The 24718-nt window shown below is 39.2% G+C and overlaps 1 long non-coding RNA gene across 1 annotated transcript; it reads right to left on the reverse strand.

The window, feature by feature from the left end:
* Window positions 1-147: 147 nt before the first annotated feature.
* Window positions 148-23039, reverse strand: LOC116542609. Its single transcript, XR_004265286.1, has 3 exons — window positions 22206-23039; window positions 14195-14299; window positions 148-3963 (listed from the first exon to the last, which is right to left on the reverse strand). It is a non-coding gene; the product is annotated as an uncharacterized LOC116542609 (long non-coding RNA).
* Window positions 23040-24718: the final 1679 nt, after the last annotated feature.

Below are 24718 nucleotides of genomic sequence, written 5' to 3' on the forward strand. Positions count from 1 at the left end.
CTCAGCCTCCTGAGTAGCTGGGATTACAGGCACGTGCCACCATGCCCAGCTAATTTTTTGTAGTTTTAGTAGAGACGGGGTTTCACCATGTTGACCAGGATGGTCTCGATCTCTTGACCTCGTGATCCACCCGCCTCGGCCTCCCAAAGTGCTGGGATTACAGGCTTGAGCCACCACGCCCGGCCTAGTGCTCCTGTTTCAAGTCACTTCTTCTATCAGTATCAAGAGCATTTATTTTAAAATATGCACCAGATCTTATTACTCTTTTGCCAGAACCCTGCAGTGAATCCCATTTCACTTAGGAAAAAGGCTGAATGCAGCTGTAAACATGATGACAAGACCCCACTTGCTCTTCTCTTCTGTATCTCTTGTACCTTACCTCCTACTCATCCCCGCTTTGCTCACCTTTCTACAGCCACCCTCATCCGCATACTATTTTTCAAACACACAAGGGCATGCTCCTGCTTCAGATGCTGGGAACTGGCTTTTTCTGCTGCTCTTGCCTCAAATGTTCACATGACCTCCTTCTCCATCTACTTGGAATCGCTGTTCAGTTCTTACCTATCTGGTGAAACCTATCCTTACCATCTGTTTACAATTACAACTTTAGCCAGGCACAATTGTGTGCACTTGTTCCCAGCTACTTGGGAGGCTGAGGCGGGAGAATTGGTGAGCCCAGGACTCTAAGTCCAACCTGGGCAACATAGTAAGATGTCATCTTTAAAAAACATAATTTTTTAAATTGCAACTTCCCTAACACTGTTTAGTCTTGATTCCTCTATTTTATAAATCATGACACTTATGTTTTGTTTGCCCTCAAATCCTCCCCACCTTCTGTTAGAATGGAAGCTCATAAGGAAGGATTTCTATCGATGTGTCCTGAGTACCTAAAACAGTTTCTACAACACATCATTCTCTCTATAAAAATAAGCTAAATAAATAAATGAAAAAAACATACATGAGAGCTCAAACGCGTATTTTTTTTCCTTGTTGCTACTATTGTTTTGTTTTCCTAATTGGGTTACAGCAGCCTGATAGGCTCTGGGAGCACCTTTACTTGGGATTAGTCATATAACCCAGTGAGACAAAAAATAACCGATAAAGTGAAGAATATCCAGTTTCCTGCAGTGGTCTGTAAAAATCTAACAGGTTTGTATTTTCAATATGTGCAATATGGTGCTGAGTTTAGTCATGGCCCCTGGATTAAACAGCATCAGAAAAAGACTCCATGTGTCCTATACAGTAATGTGAGGACAAAGTAGAATGGAAATTGGTGGCCAGTCTGGGATTTCATTAAATGTGTCAGTCAGGTAGAGAAAGGAAATTTCGTTAGCCCAGAGTACATTGCTCATCACATGCCAAGAAACTATGCAAAGATACTTCTGGTCAAATGGCTCTGCCTTCTCCTGGGTTAACAGGAAACCCCAGGGTCACAGCTATGGAAAAATGGGCAGTGGTGGCCATAATAAAAGATTAGAAAATATGAACCATTTATACCTATTGTCATTCAAAACTGACAATGCACTCGCATTTGTTATAAGACCTCAAACCAAAAATAAATAAATAAATAAATAAAATACTAAGATTATATTCTTATAAAGGATTCAGGGAACCCTGCATTCTAATTATCATGGGCATTATATTTAAAGTCTCTCCAACCCCCGGCTCTTAAAAACATTTAAACAGAATTTTCAAATGTATTCTCTGATTGATTTTTTTTTACTTGAAGCTGAATAAGAAAAATGATCATTTGCCTAATGGAAAGATATGACCATTTAAAATCAGCTTTCTGATTCAAATAATGCTTATCATCAAAAGGATGTCTTTTAATGTTTAGAAAATACTATAAAATGGATTTTTGTGCTGGCAATACCCTATAGATATTTGCTTAAAGGGATACTGTCCCAGCGGAATTTATTCTAGTACCAACATCTGAATTTAAGCAGGCGCATTGTATTAGAAACCTTTACTTACAAAAGAATCAGTTGGAATTAAATTATTTAAGCATGCCTCTTGGTTTCAGCCAACTACATAAAGATGTATCTCAGAATTTGAACTTGTAATAAAGTACACCCTTGCCATTTTTGCAAAATTCTGTCTAATCTTAAAATCTGGCAAATACAATGCGTAATTAGAAAATGTGCCTGACTATTGGGAAAATGAAACTCATCCACCTAGACTTAGACAATTTGTTTGCTCCATATTTCAAGCAAATAAATCTTTCAAATTCTTTCACAAAAGGAAGGGAAAGCTGCAATATACTCTGTTCATAAAGGTCAACTTTCTCTAAAAGGAAAAGCATGTGCATTTTGATGTTAGACAGACTTGGGTTCAAATCCTGGCTCTAACATTTACTTACCATATAATATTTGGGTGTTACTTAACTAAGTCTCAGTTCCCTCATTCTGTAATATGAGGGAATAATAGGGAGGTACTTACCTCAATGAGTTGTTTATGCTGATTATAAAAGATAATACATGAAAATCATCTTATGCATAGGAAGTAATAAAATAAATGGAAGTTATTGTTCATATTCTTAAAAAAATCATACTAATATGCTAAAATCCTCTGGTACCCTAGAAGAAAGGAAAAGGACATACCTGAAAAAAGGCTATAGTTTTTTTTTTAATGTTATTTTATCTTTCCTCTCCTTTCTCACTGTTATCTGCCTTCTGGAAAACTGCTGTCTCTCATCTAATGATGAGAATGCCTTCTCAAGACTTCTCATCACCACCCTCCTAACTTCAACATAGCTAATTAATTAGCCTCCAGATCAATTGACCTAGTAGTACATCCCTTTGATAATATAATTTCCCATGTGAAAAACTTTGGTAATTCCCTGTTACGTACTAAGTAAAACTGAGACTTCTGAATTTAACATTTAAGGCTCTCAAAAACTTTGCACACATTGCTTTTTATGTCCTATCTTCTCCAATTTATCCACACATAGCATACACTCCAGTTAATCCACTCTACTCAGTCTTCTAACCATATTTGATAAGAGGAGCTTAAAAAGAATGAAACAGAAATGCAATAAGGGTGAGCTATTCTTGGTACCCAGTTTAAGGGACATATGTCTAAATTTGATAGCTACTTACAATTTATTTTCCCTACAAAGTAATTCCTTTTAGCTCCAAGGTCTGTTTCCTTTTTGTCTTAGGGAACTGTATAGTGTCCATTAGAAAGTGGGCTGTGATTAGGTGGTCTAAGCTGGGATGGTTAGAATTGAAGTGACTTTGGCATTGCTGGACACAGAGGACAGACAGAGATCTAAGTGAGGCCTTTAGCCTAGTTTGAGAAGAACAGCTAACTCTACCTAGGAAAAATTTTCAACGCCCATGGAAAGGTGGAAATGTATCTTACATCAGAAAATGCCAAAATCCCATCAGGACATAATAAAGTCAATAGTGAAAGCTCAAAGGGGAAGCATTTCCAGTTTGTGGTCAGGGTGACTGCAGGTTTTCTCCTCCTGTCTTTCATGATGTCACTTTTGATACACATATTATGAAATATGAGCTTTGCTGTATAATTTTAAGGGGAAGTCTATTGCAAAGAATATTAAGTGCAGATTCATTAAAACCTTGGTTGACATGCACAGCAGCAGCACTGGCTGCCATGGTGAGGGAAGCTCCCATAAAGTCTCAAAAATCTGAAAAACCAACAGCCTCTTGATTATTTGTGTTCCCTGGGAAACCAGGAAAGTTTCAGCTCTGATGGTACTAATTTTGTGCTAATAACACTTAGTCTGCACCTTCCCATCTCTATGTGCCTGTTATACCAACCTCCTTTCCATAAACTTACCCTGTGAAAATCCTTCCCAGCTCAATAGTGTATCCTTCATGAAGCTCCCCTTCCTTCCCTACTCCTTTCCTCTGGCAGAAAATGTTTTCTCCTCCAATTCCTACTGTAGATTGTAGCTCAATGTTGTAGTTATTTGTTCTCATGTTACAGCCCATTTTATACCTGAAGCAAAAAAAAAAAAAAAAAGGCAGCAGGTGAAGGTTTTTGCTTTGTAATTTTATTATTTCTCTATAATTCCTAGGGCCTTATATACAGGAAGCACTCAGTAAATATTGGCTACAAAAATGAATCAAAACAGAATATGTGTTGGTTTCCCTAGTTGCTTCTTAGAATTAGGGAAGATAATCTTTGAAGTGCATCTTGAAGGCTGACAAAAGGACAATGGACAAATTGTAGGAGTGGATATAATAGGAAACTGTTTTCTAGGCAGAGAGAATTCATGTAGCAGGGCAGGGAAATCAGAAACAGCATGGCATGGTTGAGAAACTACAATAAATTCAGCACGGCTGGAGTGCAGCAATATTTGCTCATATTTCAGAAGGCACTAAAGAACAAGTCTGATGTGCTAAGAGGAATTGTGGAGAATGTTTTGTTGATAAGGAAATGCTGGGCCTGTGATCTGTTTTATATGCCTTTTGGACTAAAATTATCTTAATAAGGCAGTTTACTCAAAAGAGCTTCCTTTGTGGCTATAGATGCAGTGTTCTTGCTTCTTTTTATTCTCCTCAAAAATAGAAAAGCACTGGCAGCACTCCTAAATTCTAGTCAGAAACCTGAAATTTTTCTAGAGTGGTTAGTTGGGTTACTTCTAAAAATCTATCATAATTCTAGTACCAGCCTTCACCAATGCATAAATAAGTTTTGTCTTCCAACTATATTTATAAGCCAGTTGACTAGAACTTGGAAGGCAGACCACTATAGAAAAGATGGCAGTTAATTTCCTTGGCTCATTCATGGTTTTCAGGCTTTGGGCTCACTGATTTCTCTCCACTACCCTACACTGTCTCCCACTTTTCTTTCCTTTTTAACTTCACCTTTCACTAAGCCCCCACACTGTTTGCTGAATGTCACATGCACATGTGCAATTGTACAAAGTACCATTTTATACAAGTAAGATTTAGAAGTACTCACTTCCAAACCTCAGTATTTTCAAGGTACCAATGGACATAGACAAAGATTTTGTCATACAAATCATTGTAAATATATAGTATCATGAAAGTACATCTATCCTTTTTCACTTGTACAAATTATTGGCACACTGAGACCAAAGTCTTGGAGGCCCGATACTTGTGAATGTCACTGAAATCTAGTAAATATTAGAAAAATATTAAAGTTGTTTTGGGAGGATCCCAGATGGCCAAATAGGAACAGCTCTGAAGTGCGGATCCCAGCAAGAACAATGCAGAGGGTGATTACTCACTGCATTTCAAAACAAGTTTTCACTGCCCACAGAACAGAGGATTCCAGGCCGAAAAGCACCATGAGTTTTCAGCACAGCTGGTGCTGCAGGTTGGCACACAGAAATGCACACAAATCTGGTCGGCCATTTCAACTGGCACCTGGAATGCCTGGGAGACAGAGCCACCCACTCAACTGAAAGGGAGGGGGCTCAGACAGGGAGCCAGGTGATTTGGATGGGCGGGTACCACCCCCACAAAACAAGCAATCTGAAACGCTCTGGATTGAGAGTTTCGCAGCAAGCGCACCTGGACCCGGGATGGTCCAGCTCAGTGAGGAGAAGGGCGTCTGCCACTACTGAGGCAGTATGCCAATACCGAGGCAGTTCACATAGCAGCTGGGCAGAGCCTGTGGCAGCTCAGCAACACCTCTGCTGGCAGACTGTGACCAGACTACTCCACATGGAGCAGGGCATCTATAAAAAAAGGGAGCAGCACATCAGGAACTTATAAATAAAGCCAACCTTCCTAGGTCAGAGCACCTGGAAAAAGAGGTGGTTATGAGTTCCGCTGCAGCAGACTAAAACATTCCCACCCAGCAGCTCTGCACGGAACAGTGGAGGTCCTAGCACAGCACTTGAGCTCCTATAAGGGACAGACTGTCTTCTCAAGCAGCTCCCCAACTCCTGTATACCCAGAGACACCTCATAAAGGAGAGCTCAGGCTGACATCTGGTAGATACCCTTCTGGGATGAAGAGGAAACTGGTAACAACCCTTACTGTTCTGCAGCACCCAAGGGTGATCCCCAGGCAAGCAGGGTCTGGAGTGGACCTTTAGCAGTCCTGCAGCAGAGGGGCCTGACTGTTAGAAGGAAAACTAAGAAACAGAATGAAATAGCTTCAACATCAACAAAAAGGATGTCCACTCAGAGACCCCATCCAAAATTAACCAGCTACAAACACCACAGGTAGAAAAAGCCACGAAGATGGGAAGAAACCAGCAAAAAAAGGATGAAAACACCAAAAAACAGAACACCTCTCCTCCTCCAAAGGATCACAACTCCTCACCAGCAAAGGATCAAAGATGGATGGAGAATGAATCTGATGAATTAACAGAAACAGGCGTCAGAAGGTGGGTAACAACAAACTTCTCAGAGCTAAAAGAACATGTGCTAACGCAATGCGAACAAACTAAGACCCTTGAGAAAAGGTTAGACAAAATGCTAACTAGAATAACCAATCTAGAGAAAATCACAAATGACTTAATAGAACTGAAAAACACAGCATGAGAACTTCACAAAGCACACACAAGTTTCAATAGCCGAATCCACCAAGCAGAAGAAAGAGTATCAGAGATTGAAGATCAACTCAATGAAATAAAACGAGAAGTCAAGAATAGAGGCAAAAGAGTGAAAAGAAATAAACAAAGTCTCCAAGAAATATGGGATTATGTGAAAAGACCTAATCTACATTTGATAGGTATACCTGAATGCTACGGAAAGAATGAATCTAAGCTGGAAAACACTTTCCAGGATATTATCCAAGAGAACTTCCCTAACCTAGCAAGGCAAGCCACCATACAAGTCCAGGAAAAACAGACAACACGACAAAGATATTCCACAAGAATAACAACCCCAAGGCACATAATCATCAGATTTGCCAGCATTGAAATGAAGGAAAAAATGCTAAAGGCAGCCAGAGAGAAAGATGGGGTTACCCACAAAGGGAAGCCCATCAGACTCACAGCAGATCTCTCTGCAGAAACCCTACAAGCCAGAAGACAGTGGGGACCAATATTCAACATCCTTAAAGAAAAGAACATTCAACCTAGAATTTCATATCCAGCCACACTAAGCTTCATAAGCGAAGGGAAATAAAATCGTTTACAGACTAGCAATTGCTGAGAGATTTCATCACCACCAGGCCTGCCTTACAAGAGCTCCTGAAAGAAGCACTAAATAAGGAAAGGAACAACCAGTACTAGCCACTCCAAAAACATACCAAACGGTAAAGACCATTGACATAATGAAGAAAATGCATCAACTAATGGGCAAAACATCCAGCTAGCAGCAAAATGGCAGGATCAAATTCACAAATAATAATATTAACCTTCAATGTAAATGAGCTAAAAGCTCCAATCAATAGAGACAGACTGGCAAGTTGGATAAAAAGTCAAGACCCATTGCTATGCAATATTCAGGAAACCCATCTCACGTGCAAGGACACACATAGGCTCAAAACAAAGGGATGGAGGAAGATTAAGCAAGCAAATGGAGAGCAAAAAAAGCAGGAGTTGCAATCCTAGTCTCTGATAACACGGACTTTAAACCAACAAAGATCAAAAGAGACAAAGAAGGGCATTACCTGATGGTAAAAGGATCAATGCAACAAGAAGGGCTAACGATCCTAAATATATACACACCCAATACAGGAGCACTCAGATACATAAAGCAAGTTCTTAATGACTACAAATAGACTTAAGACTCCCACACAAAAATAGGAGACTTTAACACTCCACTGTCAATATTATACAGATCAACAGACAGAAAATTAACAAGGATATCCAGGACTTGAACTCAGATCTGGACCAAGTGGACCTAATAGACATCTACAGAACTCTCCACCCCAAATCCACAGAATATACATTCTTCTTAGCACCACATCACACCCACTCTAAAATTGACCACATATTTGGAAGTAAATCACTCCTCAGCAAATGTAAAAGAATGGAAATCATAACAAACAGTCTCTCAAACAACAGGACAATTAAATAAGAACTCAGAATTAAGAAACTAACTCAGAACCACACAACTTCATGGAAACTGAACAACCTGCTCCTGAATGTCAACTAGATAAACAATAAAATGAAGACAGAAATAAAGATGTTCTTTGAAACCAATGAGAATGAAGGCACAACGAACCAGAATCTCTGGGACACATTTAAAGCAGTGTCTGGAGGGAAATATATAGCAATAAATGCCCACCAGAGAAGCAAGGAAATATCTAAAATCGACACCCTATCATCAAAATTGAAACAGCTAAAGGAGGAAGATCAAAAAACTCAAAAGCCAGCAGAAAACAAGAAATAACTAAGATCAGAGCAGAACCGAAGAGATAGAAACAGAAAAAAAACCTTCAAAAAATCAAGGGGCTAGTTTTTTGAAAAGATCAACAAAATAGACAGACTGCTAGCCAGAATGAAAAAAAAAAGGGAGAAGAATCAAATAGATGCAATAAAAAACGATAAAGGGGATATCACCACAGATTCCACAGAAATACAAACCACCATCAGAGACTACTACAAACAACCCTATGCACATAAACCAGTAAACCTGAAAGAAATGGATAAATTCCTGGATACTTGCACGCTCCCAAGCCTAAACCAGGAAGTAGTTGAAACCTTGAACAGATCAATAACAAGGGCTGAAGTCGAGGCAGCAATTAATAGCCTACCAACCAAACGTACAAAGAGGAGTTGGTAACATTCCTTCTGAAACTATTCCAAACAACCCAAAAAAAGGGAATCCTTCCCAAATCATTTTATGAGACCAAAATATCCTGACACCAAAACCCAGCAGAGACTTAACAAAAAAAGAAAGCTTCTGGTCAATATCCATGATGAACATCAATGCAAAAATCTTAATAAAATACTGGCAAACTAACTGCAACAGCACATCAAAAAGCTTATCCATCACGATCAAGTAGGCTTTATCCCAGGATGCAAGGCTGGTTCATCATATGCAAGTCTATAAACGTAATCCACCACATAAACAGAATCAAAGTCAAAAACCACATGATTATCTCAATAGATGCAGAGGAGGCCTTCAACAAATTTCAATAAAATAAAAATTCTCAATAAACTAGGTATCTATGGAACATATCTCAAAATGATAAAAGCTATTTACGACAAACCTACAGCCAATGTCATAATAAATGGGCAAAAACTAGAAGCATTCCCTTTGAAATCTGGCACTAGACAAGGATGCCCTTTCTCACCACACCTATTCAATATAGTATTGGAAGTTCTAGCCAGAGCAATTGGGCAAAAATAAAAAAATAAATAAAGGGTATTCAATTAGGAAAGGAGGAAGTCAAATTGTCTCTATTTGCAGACGGCATGATTGTTTATTTAGAAGACCCAATCATCTCAGCCCAAAGTCTCCTTAAACTGATAAGCAACTTCAGCAAAGTCTCAGGATACAAAATCAACGTGCAGAAATCACAAGCATTTCTATACACCAATAACAGACAAGCAGAGAGCCAAATAATGAGCAAACTCGCATTCACAATTGCTACAAAGAGAATGAAACACCTAGGAATACAACTAACAAAGGATGTAAAGTACCTCTTCAAGGAGAACTACCAACCACTGCCCAAGGAAATAAAAAAGGACACAAACAGATGGGAAAACATTCCAAGCTCATGGTTAGAGCATGGAATGTTTTCCATTGTGAAAATGGCCATACTGCCCAAAGTAATTTATAGATGCAATGCTATCCCCATCAAGCTACAAATGACCTCTTCAGAGAACTGGAAAAAACCACCTTAAACTTCGTATGGAACCAAAAGAGGGCCCACATAGCCAAGACAATCCTAAGCAAAAAGAACAAAGCTGGAGGCATCACGCAACCTGACTTTATGCTACAAGGATACAGTAATCAAAACAGCACGGTACTGGTACCAAAACAGAGATATAGACCAATGGAACAGAACAGAGGCCTTGGAAGCAATGCATACATCTACAACCAACTGACGTTTGACAAACCTGACAAAAACAAGCAATGAGGGAAGGATTCCCTGTTTAATAAATGATGTTGGGAAAACTGGCTAGCAGTGTGCAGAAAGAAGAAACTAGACCTGTTCCTGACATCCTACACTAAAAGTAACTCCAGATGGATTAAAGACTTAAACATAAAATCTGACACCATAAAAATCCTAGAAGAAAATCTAGGCAGAACCATTTAGGACATAGGCATAGGCTAGCACTTCATGACTAAAACACCAAAAGCATTGGCAACAAAAGCCAAAATAGACAAATGGGACCTAATTAAACTCTAGAGCTTCTGTACAGCCAAAGAAACAATCATTAGAGTGAACTGGCAGCCAACAGAATGGGAAAAAAATTTTACCATCTACCTATCTGACAAAGGGCTAATATCCAGAATCTACAAAGAACTAAAACAGATTTACAAGAAAAAAACAAATCCATTCAAAAGTGGGTGAAGGACACGAACAGACACTTTTCAAAAGAAGCCATATATAAGGCCAACAAACTTATGAAAAAATGCCCATCATCACTGATTATTAGAGAAATGCAAATCAAAACCACATTGAGATACCACCTCATGTCAGTTATAATGGCGATCATTAAAAAATCTGGAGACAACAGATGCTAGAGAGGATGTGGAGAAATAGGAACACTTTTACACTGTTGGTGGGAGTATAAATTAGTTCAACCATTGTGGAAGACAGTGTGGTGCTTCTTCAAGGACCTGGAAAAAGAAATTCCATTTGACCCAGCAATCCCATTACTGGGTATATACCCAAAGGATTATAAATAGTTCTATTATAAAGACACATGCACACGTATGTTCATAGTGGCACTGACCTGCAAAGACCAGGAACCAACCCAAATGCCCATGAACGATAGACTGGACAAGGAAAATGTGGCACATATACACCATGGAATACTATGAAGCCATAAAAAACAATGCGTTCGTGTCCTTTGTAGCGACATGGTTGAATCTGGAAACCATCATTCTCAGCAAACTGACACAAGAACATAAAATCAAACACCATATGTTCTCACTCATAGGCGGGTGTTGAACAATGACAACACAGGGACACAGAGAGGGGAGCATCTCACACCGGGGTCTGTTGCGGGGGGCCAAGGGAGGGACAGTGGTGGGTGGGGAGGTTGGGGAGGGATAACATGGGGATAAATGCCAGATGTAGGTGATGAGGGATGGAGGCAGCAAACCACATTGCCATCTATGTACCTATGCAACAATCCTGCATGATCTGCACATGTACCCCAGAAACTAAAGTACAATTTAAAAAATTAAATAAATAAATAATAAAGTTGTTTTGAGATGGAACAGGGACCCCATTTTGGAGCCTACTATGTTCCTTCCTTCCCTCCTCTCACCACTGCATGGAAATAAAGAAATAAAATTTAATCCTTTCAAAGGAAATTCCAGGAACCTAGCTAGCCCTGCAACCAGCAATTAAAGTAATACATGAACAACCTGCCAAACAAGAATACAACAAGAGTTTAAACAATAGTCACTCAACTAACATAAGAGTCACAAGATATTTTGTTCTCTATAGAAACTAAAGACAGCAACTTGACACATGTCCTTGAATTGTTTATCAGAAAAACAAGGACCCCCACCAGATGCAAAATATGGACTGCTTTCATGTACGTCTCAGACTAGAACCAAAAAATGGAAAAGGAAGTCCCAGAAATTTCCCAGCCCTTAACTCACTTTAGCAATCCCCTCATCCCTGGCCTTTAAAAACCCTTGCTTGTAAGCCTATCAGGGTGTTCAAGTCTTAAGCATTAGCTGCCTGCTCTCCTTGCTTGGCCTTAGCTGCTTCCTCTCCTAAATGCCTTTCTTTCTCCTACTGTATACCTTTGTGTTGGTGTTTGCCTTTACTTCCCAGGGATAGTGAATAGGTTCAGTGATAGCCTCTGTATCTGCGTCACCTCCTTCAGAGAACTGTAAGTTCTTCAAGACCCTCACTTAAAGTAGAGCATGGCTTTCATTCATTACTTTAGGCATCATTGTATTTTAATAAAAACTCTACTATGTACTATGCACTCTGCTAAGCATTTTCCATAAATTATATAAACTTTGATAAGGTAAGTGCCACCAATGTGATCTTCATTTTATGTTGAAACAGGTGAATTAAACTTCTCACAGTCAGAAAATTTGTTAGTGGCAGATTCAGAACTTAAATCCAAGTCTGTTGACAACAAACACCATGCTTTTTCATTTTATATGTATGTCAAAAGACAATATTACAACAAATTTAGCTTAAAGATCTAGTTGGGTTTTGTGATTCTAGAATGGAGCAACACCTCACTCCATAAAACAGAATGAGTATTCCATTGAGCTCAGCAGAGGAGGTTGGTTGTATAGGCAGAAAAGAGCTGAAGAAAGCAGAAACAGAAAAAAAGCAGATCAGTCATTTCAACATTACTTCCTTGTAGGATTAAAACAGAGGGGACTTCCTTATTGCTGACTCAGGTTGACTGGAACCTCCTGGGATTTTTTTTAGAAAAACTAGTGCATTTCAAAGTCAAGCATTGACTTTTGCTTCATGTTGTTAAAGTATATACTTCACTCTCCATAACGTTCAAGATTTAAAAAAACCTATGTACATTAAATTTTAAAACTAGTTTTCATGATAAGACCTTTCTATTGCTTCCTTCCTTTAGCTTTTAATTTCAAAGACCTTCATTCTAATATGTTTTGCTTGTAAAAATTTGCTTTCAAAATTATATAAAATTATTTTCTTAAAAAAATGTTTAACTTTCCACCTGGTAAAGCCACTCATTTTCATTCAAGGAAGAAATAGCTCTTTATATATTTCATTTGTTTGTCAATCTTGCATCATTTTTTAAAATTACTATTATTTGAGGTAAATAAGCCTTAGTTAATAGGCTTAGCATTTGCAAACAATTAATTTTACAGATAAAGATAACACCCTGGTATTATCATTGTGCACACTTGACAATGCAAACACATCTATTTGCATACTTATCCTCAGATTTTCAAACATATCCTCATTAAAAGCAGTTCCAGGAAAAACATAGCCTCCATGGAATTTATGTTGTTAAGCATTCAGTCTATTCAATAATGCTTTTTTATTAGTCTCTATGCAATTTTAACCTCATAATCAAAAGATGCTAAATTATTATTGAAAGTTTATGTCGAGTACTTTGTTCAATATTACAGAATCATTGGATCTCAGACCTCCTACTACATCATTACCAAGAGCTTAGATAAACTGTCCTTTTAGCAGCTGCGAATCTATAAGGCTCTGCAGCAAATTGATTCTTGCTTCCTCAGAAGAAAGGATTCATCTGAGCGGCAGGAAGCAGAGTGAGAGACCAAGGCAAGTTATAGAGCAGGGGTGAAAGTTTATTAAAAAGCTTTAGAGCAGGAACAAAAAGTAGTAAAGTGCATTTGAAAGAGGGCCAACCAGGTGAGTTGAGAGAGATTCAAGTGCACTGTTTGATCTTTGACTTGGGATTTTATACATTGGTATGCTTCTGGGGTTTTGTGTCTCTTTACCACTGATTCTTCCCCTGGGGAAGGGTGCCCACATGCCTGATGGCCTGCCAGCACTTGAGAAGGGGCTAAGTGTGTTTACTGAAATTGTGCACATGTGTATTTACTAAAGTTGTGCAGTGTGTTTACTGAAGTTGTTCACATAATAATTTGAGGCATTCTCCCCTTACCAGTCAAGCGTTCCTAGAGGAAGGTCATATACCAGTTAAATGCCAACATTTTGCTTCTTAAGTGTGCATGCTTGAGCCCACTGGCCCAATTCCTGACATCTTATCAGGAAGCTGCTGATCACCAGCTTCAGGTATTTTTTAATCAATCAGGAGACGACTGCCTTTCCCTGGCACCAGCTGCAACCAATTATTATTCTAGCGAGACCGTTTAATAACTGCCTGACCAACGCCATCACCTGATGGTTGCCTGATATTTCTGGGGGGGGGGAAGGACAGGACCTTCTCCTGATGCTTATGTCTGACTAACTACCTACTCTAACATTTCCCACCTCAAGAGTCCAAGACCCCAGTTTTTTGGGAAAGTGGATGAAGGTCAGTCTTCTATAATTGTTTCCTGCTGACAGAGGGGTGGCAGTGGTTGTTCTATGGGTCTTGGCCTCTTGCTAACTGTCAGGGCAGGGTGGCTAGATAGGTTTGTGAAAGTGGTATTTCACTAGGTACAAGAGAGACAAGGGTATGGTTTTACCTCTCTCATGTCCCTCTGATGGGCAGTCTAGGGCTTATGTAGAAGGGTGACTTGAATATTGACAGGACAGTATCCCTCACTGAGAATCACCTGGAACTTGATGGCCTGAAGGCAAAAGGAGACAAATTGAGTTATTATATTTAGGAGACATGGACCAAAAAGGAGCAAACATAGGAAACTAACAAGTGGACCTAAAAAGGGAAGAACCAAGAGAACCATTTCCAGGTTCCTTCCCAGTTTAACCAACCCTGAGAGGCTTGTTCCCTTAAATGGGAGACTTACTTTACAAGTTGTCTGATGTTGTCTTGTGCTTTGCCTGATTGATTCAACCTAAAGCAACATTTTTCATCTAAGGCTAAACAAAACTCCCTGTGCTGCCATTAACTTATCTAATCATGGGTGATTCTGGAGGACTGTGGCTGACAAAGAGTCAATTTGTTTTTGCATAGTTGTTAAGGTTTTAACCATGGTGTCACTGTTGTTGGCTATTTCCTTTAAAAGTTGGCTATAGGTCAAATAGGCTTTTGTGATTCCGACAATTCTGGCTCTTGTATTGGCTGTACTACCAAGTCCCATGAGAAGGAGAATTAATTGGATAGCCCTCTTCACATTGGACAAAATGGAATACCCATAGATAGATACCAGAAAAGAAAGATTGTCAGGCTTTATAAACATGTCCAGGGATCCATAGTGCGTGGTACGAGTTCCAGTCCAGTTAGTGGGAAGGCATTGGTGAACTGATTGGCCATAAATATGGAAGATTTTTCTGGTTTTAAGACAAGTACAGATGTCCAAATGAGATAAGATTCTGACTCTTCAGCATAACTGTGGGCATGGCTAACTCCAGATGTCTCCAGGCCTTACCTAGAATTTAATGGCTTTAAAGCAGGCAAGTTGTACAGTTAACAGTCATAGTAGCCGTTTATGAAGCGTTTAGCAGGCTTAATAACCTTTAACATTGTACAACTTTTTTTTATAAATTCCCTTTATGCCTTGCACAAACCATCTATGACATACTTTGACTTTTTGACTTGTCCCCTTTTTAAACAGTCATTTTACTTTACGGCAAGTATTTATTGTACGAGATCCTTTCTCATATAAAATCTCTTTTCATTATAATCTTCGTTACCAAAAAATGCATTTTTATCTTTATAACCTTTAAATTTAGACAAAAGTTCTTTTTTTTTCCTGTTAGGAAGTTATTGTTTGTACAACATGTTGCTGTGCGAGTCCAGTGAAGGAGGAACAGACAAGAAGTTTATAGGCATATAGCAGAAATTATTCCCCCTCAAGAGATTGCTTATTTAATTTTTTCTAGGGCTTGCCTGAATAATTGTGGGCTATTTCAACCCCTGAAGTAAAACTGTCCAGGTTTAAGTTATTTGTTCAAAATTTAGGTAGCTTTCCTGGGAGAAACAGGGCTATTAGAGAGAAAGATGAACTCAGAGGTTGTATAAATATTAACCTGGTACCCATTTTGGAAATCATATTTTTGCTTCAAAAAGGAGTTAGGTATTTAGATATTACTAGGGACTAATGGGACAATGCTAATTGCTCCCTTAATATAAAAGGATGTGAATCATTTTTTTTGGAAGGAGAGAGTGTCATTTGCCCCCATTACCTGACAGGATATGGAGAAAAGTTGCTTACAGAAGATTAACACAGAGTAGGCAGCTCTTGAACCCTAATGGGAAATTTATAATTTTACTTGCTGCCTCCAGAGTTGCCATTGGCTTTGTCTTGTTGATGATAATATCTGATTTGGAAGCACCCTTGGGGCAGAGAGCCCTTTCAGCTCAAGGCCACCGGGGATTGGAATTCTGTCCTGGGGCCTTTTGACCCTCAGGGTAGTCCCATTTTCAGCAGCCAAGCTTGAGGAATAGGGGGCAAGCCATGTGGGAGTTTTTCCTGTTTATTCTATTGGGACAGTTTGCCTTCTAGTGGTCTGGGCTATCACACAAATGGCAGTTACCAGAAAGGATATTCTGAGGACAACCTGGAGCAAGCTGGAGTTCTTGTAAAAAAATCAGTAGTTGAGCCTGCCTCTTGTACCTGCACTTCTCCTTCTCTTTAGCCCTGTCTTCCTTGTCCTTATCTTGGTTATAAAAACCTGCAGAGGCTAATCTAAGAACTTCCTGCATAAGGGCACTGAGTTTTAAGGCTGAATTTTGTAATTTTCTCCCAGTTCATTTTTAAGACAAAGAAAACCTAATTTGTCATTTTAAGGTTGGAGGGGATCAAACTTTTCCCAGTTTTTGAGGATGCATCCAAGGGGCATGTCCTGTGGTATGAAGATGTGATTCCCTATCTATCTCCAAAGAGAGAATGGAGGAACAACAACAACAACAACGACAACAACAAAAAAAAAAAAAAAACAGGAAAAAGAAGGTATCCCCTCTTATCTCCCTATCATCCTTTCCTGAACAGGGCATCCCCCAATTTGTTCTTAGGGTTCCAGAATGAACCCGTCTCATCACAATTACCCACTTAGAGGCAATACCAGAGCAAACAGGGGTCCCATAGTCATCCTTGGGATTCCAGAATGAACTGGTCTTACCAGGCACCCCTAACCTTGCTTTTATCTCTGTTTTCATGGTCATCTGTTTTGTGCTTATAGTCTGGGACCAGCCTCATCTCTGTCCTATGGGTACTTTTTTACTTTTTGAGATAAGGTCTCCCTCTGTCACCCATGTTGGAGTACAGTGGTACGATCTCAACTCACTGCAACCTGCACCTCCCAGGCTCAAGCAATTCTCCCACCTGGGCCTCCTGAGTAGCTGGGACTACAGGGATATGCCACCAAGCCTGCCTACTTTTTTGTATTTTTTGTATAAATGGGGTTTTGCCATGTTGCCCAGACAGGCCTCAAACTCCCGAGCTCAAGTGATCTGCCTGGTTGGCCTCCCAAAGTGCTGGGAGTACAGGTGTGAACCACCATGCCCGGCCCCTATGGATACTTTTATCTCTTCTGCCTGTGGCCTTGGGCCAGCCTATATCCCTGTTTCCATGACCTTATAGTGACTCTTACTCAAAGCATTCCAGCAAAATGATTATCTCTTTCCTCAGATTCCTATTTCCTATGTTCGTTAAGTAGACATGAAGTCTATTTTTCAGCCAAGTGCCACAAGAGGGCTGGACTTCCCTCCCTTCTAATATGACCTTGAAAGTCCTTATGCAAATTGAGAAGGGCATAAAAGTGTTTAGAGGAAGGGAGAAAAAATTTCTATTTGGAGTTACTTGTCCTCCTGGGGTAACATGCAGAACAAATGCTTAAGCAGACACAGCAATCCCTCTGCTACAAAAGGAAGCAAGAGGGATATTCATGGAAAGCCTTCACACACTTGCAAAAACGGCAGCCCCTGGATTGAGAGGGCAACATTTATTCACCCTATTGACATAAAGGAACAACCTCTAGAGGACTTGGGGCCTGAGATAAGGGCTGGAAAGTGACAAAGGAAAACTTTTCCCTCCTCCCAAAAGGGTGCTAACTCAAAACAAGCAAGTAGGCAGAGTCCTTAAAGAGGCCAGCCAAGGAGTGAGGTCCTGTGCAGGTGGACAAACCGCTTCAAAAACCACCCAAAAACTTGGCCTGGAGCATAACAGGGGTGAAAAGCATATAGTAAGTCATAAGAAGCTGGCAGGACAGGGTTTCTTGTTCCAACTTGTGTCTGTCCCAAAAATAAACCAACAATACTTGCAAGGGAGCCTGTTTCTTTGCTCCTGCACAAACAGCAAGAGCCATGGGCACAAGAATAACAGAGAATGTATGTCTAAGGCCAAGAGGGAAGTCATGTGGCATACAAAGTCAAAGTAGAAAAGAGGCAGAATTGCTCCCAAAGAAGACACTCTGGCAGGTGCACCAGGTCATTTCAGAGTACACACAGAGAAAACAGGAGAATAGGTGGTGTGTGTTTTGGGGAAAGAGCCTATTTTAGTTAAAAAGCAGAGGAAATCCCAGACATTGCATGATCTCAGCTTTAGTCCTGCCACTCTCACGAGCCTCCTGTCCAGTAGGGCCATTAGTGTCTAAGGCTTACTCAGTGTGGACCACAAGGTCCTTCCCACCCCAACAAGCCACCCATCATGGTGAGCTGCCAGATCAATGGGGGGCACAGAGCAGCTGTGGCTGAGAGGAATCATTCTGGGGATTGGCTAGTAAGCATGAGAGCAAAAGGGGAGAAGAAAACCATGTATGAGGCTGAACACATCCAGCCAAAGAAGGTGAGGTGTAGAGGTGTCTTACCTCTAGAGAATGTATCCAAGTTGTGTGGCACCAAAGTATGTTAGCAGCAGCTAATCCATACAGGTCTGAAACAACTAAGTTTTTGCCTCCTCAGAGGAAAGAATTCATCTGAGGGGCAGAAGGCAGAGTAAGAGACCAAGGCAAGTTTTAGAGCAGGAATGAAAGTTTATTTAAAAAAAAAGTGTTAGGCTGGGCACCATGGCTCATGCCTGTAATCCCAGCATTTTGGGAGGCAGAGGTGGGCAGATCATCTGAGATCAGGAGTTTGAGACCAGCCTGACCAACATGGAGAAACCCCATCTCTACTAAAAATACAAAATTATCTGGGTGTGGTGACACATGCCTGTAATCTCAACTACTTTTGAATCTGGGGGGTGGAGGTTGCAGTGAGCTGAAATCCCACTATTGCACTCCAGCCTGCACAACAAGAACAAAACTCCGTCTCAAAAAAACAAACAAAAAACAAAAAGAAAGAAAAAGGTTTTAGAGGAGCATCAAAAGAAAGTAGACTAGACTTGGAAGAGGGCCAAGCAGGTAACTTGAGCGATCAAGGGCACTGTTTGGCATTTGAGCTGGGGTTTTACACATGGGCATGCCTCTGGAGCTTTGCATCTCTTCTTTCCTGATTCTTCCTTTGGGGTGGGCTGCCCACATGCACAGTGGCTTGCCAGCACTTGGGAGGGGCCACCTGTGCAGTGTGTTTACTGAAGTTGTGCACAGGCTCATTTGAGGTGTTGTTCCCTTACCTGTCAAGTGTTCCTAGAGGAGGGTCATAAACCAGTTAAACTCTGCCATTTCGCCTCTTAGTGTACATGCTTGAGCCCACTCCCCCAACTCCTGAGCTCTTATCAGGAAGCTGTGAATCACCAGCTTTAGATGTTTTCTATTCATTGGGAGTCCGCCTTTCCCTGGCATCAGTTGTGGCCAATTATTATTTTAGAGAGTGTTTAACAACTGCCAGACCATCACTCGATGGTTGCCTGACACTTCTTGTTGGGGGGTACTCTCCTACCCTGCTCATGTCTTCCTGGCTATCTACTCTAATAGTCCTACCCCAAATCATATTTACTTTTCTTTACTAGCCATTAGGACTGTGCCTCCACAGACACGTCTTTGTTGTGTTGTGTTTTGTCTTGTTTTGTTTTGTTTTGTTTGAGACAGAGTCTCACTCTGTCACCCAGGCTAGAGTGCAGTGACACAATCTTGGCTCACTGCAGCCTCCAGTTTCTGGGGTCAAGTGATTCTTATGCTTCAGCCACCGAAGTAGCTGGGATTACAAGGCATGTGCCACCATGCCCAGCTAATTTTTATATTTTTAGTAGAGATAGGGTCTCACCATATTGTCCAGGCTGGTCCGAAACTCCTGACCTCATGTGATCTGCATGCCTCAGCTTCCCAATGTGCTGGGATTACAGGCATTAGCCATCTCCCAGCCCAGACATGTCTTAAAGAGAAAAACAGGGGCTGGGCATGGTGGCTCATGCCTGTAATTCCAGCACTTTGGGATGCTGAGGCGGGTGGATCACAAAGTCAGGAGAACAAGACCATCCTGGCCAATGTGGTGAAACCCTGCCTCTTCTCAAAGTACAAAAATTAGCTGGGCATGGTAGTACATTCCTGTAATCCCAGCTACTCAGGAGACTGAAGCAGGAGAATTACTTGAACTAAGAAGTCGGAGGTTGTAGTGAGTGGAGATCATGCCACTGCACTACAGCCTGGTGACAGAGTGAGACTCCATCTTAAAAAAAAGAGAGAGAGAGAGAGAGAGAGAGAGAGAGAAATAAAAAATGATTAGCATCATTTCGTTTATTGCTTTTTTTTTCAAGGTGTTTAACAGTAACCACTTCTAACAAATTTCAGAGATTTTTTTTAAATTCATAATCTGTTTATTTCAGGATAGGCATGGGTCTAAATTCTCAGTCAAATCTTTGGCAGTGGCTAAAATGAAAGGACAAACAGCAACTCACCTTCCTTTCCTATTCCGATCTACACGAATACTTCTTTTCCTTCTTTATCTATACAGCCATTCAAAGTATGGATAACTGCTGGTGGCCTTCTAACACAGTGTGATCCTACCCAGGAGGCTTCACCAGTCAAATGAAGTGGTAACAACTACCTAATCTTTATTACACATCTAAAAATTTCTAAATGTCAAGTATGAAAAACTGAAACAAAGAAATAATTAGTAAAGCACGTATCTCTAATTATTTTACTTTGAAACTCAGCTTTCACTTCTTAAAAATTTCCTCAATTTTTTAATACAAGGTTACTTCCTTAGTAAGATTTTTATAATACAACTTTAAAATTAAGAAGTAATATTATGCTTAATTGTGAAAAACTAAAATTGAAATCGGGGTGAGAGGAGTATGCTAATTATCATCACTAGCAGTAAACATTATCTTACAAGTGTTAGCCAACACAGTTAAATAAGTAATTGAAAATAAGAATATAAATAATATAAATATGAAAATGGAAAAAATAAAATGGTAATTATTTACAGATGATATGACAGTCTATCTGGAAACTGCAAAATTATCTATTGAAAAATCATTAAAATAGTAAGGTGTGTCTTAATGCAAATGGTTTATAAAATTAATATGCAAAATCAATACCTTCCCTTCACAGATATCTCCACAACTTTTATGCATAATGTGTTTCTGAAAGGCACTACCAAGGCCAAACAATGCATATACACAATAAAGAGAAGGTGGAATGTGGAATATGGAATATAACATAAAAAGTTTTATGAACATATTAAATAAAGGTATTTCTTTAGTAAATGAGGTAGGATGTAAAGCTAATAAAATGAAGCATCTATGTGCATTTTCACACTAACCCCTACAAGCTAACATGTTCTTTCCATCTGGCTCCTAAATTCCTTCTTTCACAGTAGGAACTAAAAAGGAGGTCATGACACTTCTATGATACCTCATGGTCAAAATTTATGAGTCCTTTTTATACATCGACTTTTCTCATTATTGTATCATTATCTTAGATAAGTGTCTTCTATCCATAGGAATTCAGAAACATATTTATTTGGTAATACCTTCACTGAAACTTAACCTAGTAATAGAGCTGAAGAGAAGAATAGCTTTACTAAGCCTGAAGTCATAAGATAATTATAGAATCCCCATTTATAGCACACTGTTTTGATACATTCTTTAATGCTATCTTTCCAACATTTAATATATGTCCCTTTTTGTTCATTTTCATCACAATTAAACAATAATTGCATATAGACAATGAGTAGTCAGTTGAGGCTGGTTTGAGCTTTTTGGCAAGTCTGACTATTTTAATTTTTGCCTCAATTGTAACTAATTTTAGAAGACTTATGCTTCCTATCACTAGTATTAGCATATTTATTTTCCACTTTTCCCAGTAATTTTCTAAAAGTGCTAAGAAAAAAATGGAATATATAGTCAACTATTTCCACAAACATAGACCCAAAAATATCCAGACTGCGAAATTCAACTACTAGCTGTCAAGGGGGCAGGTTAGCATTTAAAATAGCTTAAGTTGTGTGTTTATTAGCTGAGAGATGAAAACTTAAATTTGGAAAATGAAAAACGGTTTAGAAGTAGCATTACACTATATGATATACAAGTGGGCAAGTTGCATAAGACAATGTCACAAAAGTTGAAAATGATTACAGAGACAAAATTTTTTTAATTACTAAAATAGCAATAGAAAAGGTTAAGAATTTAGGAATAAATTTGTTCCAGTTATCTATTGTTATATATTAAATCACCCCCAAATTTAGTGGCTTACCAAAACAATGATCATTTGGTTATCTCTTATAATGTCTTAGGCTCAGGCATTCAGAAAGGTCTCAGCTCAAAGACTTTGGCTTAGCGCTTCCCTTGAAGGTGAGGTCAGATAGTGGCTGAAACTGAAGCAGCAGGGCACAGGAGCAGCAGGGCTTCCTCCAAAATTGGTGGCCTCAAGGTAATTTGCAATCAGCCTTCTTACATGGCAACTATAGACCTTAAGAGAGACCATTCCACCTTTAAAAGGTGAAATCTGTTTCATAGCCTAGCATTGGATGGAAATGGAAAGCATTTTATGTCATAAAAAGCATAGCCTCTGAAGTCATGAAGAATCACTTCCATTGCTTTCTTTTGGTTGCGAATGAGTTGCAAACCCACCCAGACTGAAGAAGAGAATTTGACTTTACCTCCTGATGGAGGCAAGGCAAGAGTTGCAAGGTACGGTGAATATATTGCAATTTTCTTTGGAAAAAAAAAAAACTATCCGCCACCAAATCTGCAATGAACTATGCAGAATCCACATGGAAAGAACTATATAAGCTTAAAGTAAGTTTAAAAAGAGAATATTAATAATCATATTTTAAAATGTTTAACATTATATGCCAATAAGAAATTTCAAATTAAAACAATGTTGAGATACTACTACAGGCCTCTTAGAATGGTCAGAATTCAACTAACAACACTAAATGCTGACAAGGATGTGGAGCAACAGGAACTCTGATCCATCGCTGGTGGGAACGCAAAAGAATGCAGCCAGTTTGAAAGACAGTTTGGCAGCTTCTTTCGAAACTAAACAAATTTGTATCATATGATCCAGCAATTGATAGGGGTATATGAGAACTCCCTAAACTTTCCGCCCAATTTTCTATGACCCTAAAACTGCTCTAAAAAATACAACCTATTTTTTTTTTAAGAAAATGAGAGGGAGAAGATACAGGTTGATAGATGTTCTTGAGTGGTAGAACATATCATATCATAAGATGCCAATGTCCCCAAAGTAAATTTATCAGCTTAATACAATCTCAATCTAAACTCTAATGGGATTGTGTTTTGAAACTTGACAAAATGATTTTAAAGTTGGTATTGAAGAGTAAACTATTAACCTGAGGACTTAAAGAGTCAAAGACCAGAGGAAATGACAAACTTCCTAGGAGTGCTGTGAGGATTGAAGGAATCAACAGAGGTAGAGCACTTGGAAAACGTCTGGAGTAGAACAAGTGCTCAGTAAATGTTAACCATTATTGGACTGAAAAATGTATCTATATGATTACTCCTAATATAATTCTTCTCAAGGTGGGAAACAGAATGAAAATGACTTGAGGTGAAATATATGGGACTAATGTGTGCTGTAGTAAAAGAAAGAAAATAAATGATTTGGTAAGTAGAGGGACAAGTGAAATCTAGAGGGTCAATTTTAAGATAAAATAAAACCATATCTGTGTGCTATGTGCATGAGTCTGTGAGAAGGGAAAATATGATCATTTATGAGAGTTAAGGGACAGTTTCTGGATTCCTTCCCTTGAATAGGAAATAGGGAATAAGCTATATGAATATAGCTCACAAGCAGAGGAATAGTCCTGACCTAGCAGTTTATTCTTACTCTCAAGAGAGGGAACAAGTTATATGGATACAGTTGCTAGTAGGAAGGTATGTAGTCAAGCCTGGTAGATCAGATTCCCCAGACACTGCATGCTAACAACCTCCCTAAGTAATTGTTATTCTTCATAGAGTTTGACAACCACTACTCTATACAAACACATTCATGTATGGGAAACTGAGGCTTAAGAAAACAAAAATATTTGTTGTCTCAGATTGAATACCTCTTTTGTAGCATCATCAGGACAAGCTTCCAGCCTTTTTCGTTTTCACTATACAAACACTAATAAAGTGAAAATGAGTTTTATAGAGAGTTAGTAAACGTTCTTCTATAACCATGTAGTCATTTGATCTTAATATGGACAATCTACTTCAAATTTTCCAGCTTTTACAATTCACTGTGAAATATGACACTAAGTTAATAGTGTTAAAGACTAATTTGAAGACTGTCTCAAAATCCAAAAACACAAATAAAAATAGATTCCTACATTTTTATATAAAATAATGCCATTTGAAATTTTTGTTCAGCACAACCCATCTTTGTAAAAAATAAAATAAAAACTTCTGCTGTGCCATTTATTAAATCTTGCTGATTGGTTTAGGACATAATTTTCTATTTACTAGAATATTTTTCCTGAGATAGAGATTGAATTCATGACTTTCATTGTCTCACTGTCCTACATTAAGTTCACTCAGAGGAATTTCTTCCCACATGGATTAAAAGCATGTATGCCTAGCAACACGTTGTTTGCTTTTTTCTTCAACTTTTAAGTTCTGGGGTAGATGTCCAGGATATGCAGATGTGTTACTTAGGTAAATGTGTACCATGGTGATTTGTTGCACAGATTAACCCATCACCTAGGTATTAAGTCTAGCATCCATTAGCTATTCTCCCTGATGCTCTCCCTCCTCCCACCC

The sequence above is a fragment of the Sapajus apella genome, unplaced genomic scaffold (assembly GCF_009761245.1).
Source record: "Sapajus apella isolate SASKATOON/1434 unplaced genomic scaffold, GSC_monkey_1.0 scaffold4, whole genome shotgun sequence".
Taxonomy (NCBI): Eukaryota; Metazoa; Chordata; class Mammalia; order Primates; family Cebidae; genus Sapajus; species Sapajus apella.